The sequence below is a fragment of the Dermochelys coriacea genome, chromosome 7, assembly GCF_009764565.3.
Source record: "Dermochelys coriacea isolate rDerCor1 chromosome 7, rDerCor1.pri.v4, whole genome shotgun sequence".
NCBI classification, from domain to species: domain Eukaryota; kingdom Metazoa; phylum Chordata; order Testudines; family Dermochelyidae; genus Dermochelys; species Dermochelys coriacea.
This window is the reverse complement of record NC_050074.1, coordinates 33,944,417-33,947,127: the sequence shown is the minus strand read 5'-3', so window position 1 is coordinate 33,947,127 and position 2,711 is coordinate 33,944,417.

Below are 2,711 nucleotides of genomic sequence, written 5' to 3'. Positions count from 1 at the left end.
AACAACCAAATGATACTGGGGGATCGCTAATAAAAAATCGGGGACAGGATTGAGGATATAGGACCGTACGCAGGGAACTGGAGGGGGACAATAAGCAGAGAACCCTAGACTGCCTACTTCTCCCCAAAAGGGTCTAGGGAGCCAGTGGATGCAGCCCAGAGTCACTCTGCCCGGATGCGTGATGGAAGGGAGAAGTGGAAATAGGCCCCACAGTCGCAGAGCACTTCCCTGTCCAACATCCTCCTCCTGGAGTTATAACTGGCCATTTTGGCCAGTGCCAGGAGGAGGATGAGAAGGAGGTCTGGTGACTTTGTGGTGCCATGGATAGGATGTGCATAGATCAAGAGGTGGGGAAAAAGTTCAGCCAGAACCTTTGGAGAAGGTTAAGCAGCAGCAGCCTGGTGTCTGGTAGTTTCATGTAGAGCTCTGCAGTGCAGTACGCTATCTAATGCTGGTCTGTACAGAATTTCACTATAACTGCATAAGCAGTTGAGCCAGTTTGGACTGAGTTGCAGACTCCAGGGTGCACATGAATTTACAGGGGAGGCTGAACTGCTTCTCCAGCTGCACTAATCACCTTCAGCCCCCAACTAAAACCTCTCCAACGCATCATCAAGGATCTACAACCTATCCTGAAGGACGACCTATCACTCTCACAGATCTTGGGAGACAGGCCAGTCCATGCTAACAGACAGCCCCCCAACCTGAAGCAAATACTCACCAGCAACCACACAACAGAACTACTAACCCAGGAACCTATGCTTGCACCAAAGCCCATTGCTAACTGTGTCCACATATCTATTCAGGGCCTAATCACATCAGCCCCGCTATCAGAGGCTCGTTCACCTGCACATCTACCAATGTGATATATACCATTGTGCCAGCAGTGCCCCTCTGCCATGTACATTGGTCAAACTGGACAGTCTCCAAGTAAAAGAATAAATGGACACAAATCAGACGTCAAGAATTATAACATTCAAAAACCAGTTGGAGAACACTTCAATCTCTCTGGTCACCCGATTACAGACCTAAAAGTTGCAATTCTTCAACAAAAAAACTTCAAAACAGACTCCAACGAGAGACTGCTGAATTGGAATTAATTTGCAAACTGGATACAATTAATTTAGGCTTGAATAGAGACTGGGAGTTGATGGGTCATTACACAAAGTAAAACTATTTCCCCATGTTTAATCCCGCCTTCCACCCCCCACTGTTCCTCAGACGTTCTTGTCAACTGCTGGAAATGGGCCACCTTGATTATCACTACAAAAGGTCCTCCCAGCCCCCCCATTCCCCCCGCTTTCCTGTTGGTAATAGCTCACCTTAAGTGATCACTCTTAGATTCATAGATACTAAGGTCAGAAGGGACCATTCTGATCATCTAGTCTGACCTCCTGCACAGCGCAGGCCACAGAATCTCACCCACCCACTCCTACGAAAAACCTCACCTATGTCTGAGCTATTGAAGTCCTCAAATTGTGGTTTAAAGACTTCAAGGAGCAGAGAAGCCTCCCTCAAGTGACCCCGTGCCCCATGCTACAGAGGAAGGCGAAAAACCTCCAGGGCCTCTCCAGTCTGCCCTGTAGGAAAATTCCTTCCTGACCCCAAATATGGCGATCGGGGCAAAAGATCTATCTGGTTTTAAGATTCTACTCAATAAGTTTATGGAGGAGATGGTATGATGGGATAATGTGATTTTTGGTAAGTAATTGATCTTTAAATATTCAGGGTAAATAGGACTAATCCCCGGAGATGGGATATTAGATGGATGGAATCTGAGTTACCCAGGAAATAATTTTCTGTAGTATCTGGCTGGTGAATCTTGCCGATATGCTCAGGGTTTGTTACAGTGTGTATGGTAACACCTATTGTTTCATGTTCTCTATATATATAAATCTCCCCACTGTATTTTCTACTGAATGCATCTGATGAAGTGAGCTGTAGCTCATGAAAGCTTATGCTCAAATAAATTTGTTAGTCTCTAAGGTGCCACAAGTACTCCTTTTCTTTTTACGAATACAGACTAGCATGGCTGCTACTCTGAAACCTTCAAGTTTAACATGGCCTGAGCAAATTTTGATGTATTTATCCAAAGTAGACTTGCTTCTCCCCTAGCCCACTGGGCAGTGTGCACAATGGGAGAGTAGTGCTGGAGGTTGATCTGGCTGGCAAATCTACTCCAAACAAACACAGGGAGGGGAGGGAATGGATGGCTGTGTCTTGGGAGACTGAGCAGACAAAGGGTGGGACAAAGGCCTCTTAAATGATAGTGACAAAAGACTGCTTCAGTCTAAGGGCGGGGGGGGGGGGGGGGGAGAGAGACTTCAGGCACCCTGTATCCGTTCACTGATTGGATCCTGGTCCTTCTGCACCGTAATTAAATGTAGGCCCTGATTTGCATTTTATTGTGTTTTGTAACCATTTGTTTCCACCATTCACTGTTGCTAGTGGAATCTGTTTTCTTAAATAAAAAGTTTGTTTCATTACACGTGCTGTATGTTATACAAGAGCAGGGATTTAAGGTAAAGCTAATACATTAGGGTAGGGACACTGCTTCTTTGCGGGGGAGGGGACACTGAGGAGCTGGGATTTGTGTGGGGCTGGATATCACAGGGGAACATGTTTTGAGTGGCTGACAGGCTGCCGGTGGTCCTGAGACCCATCATTCCCTTCCCCCTTACCAAGGGGGCTGCACTATACTGTCACTAAAG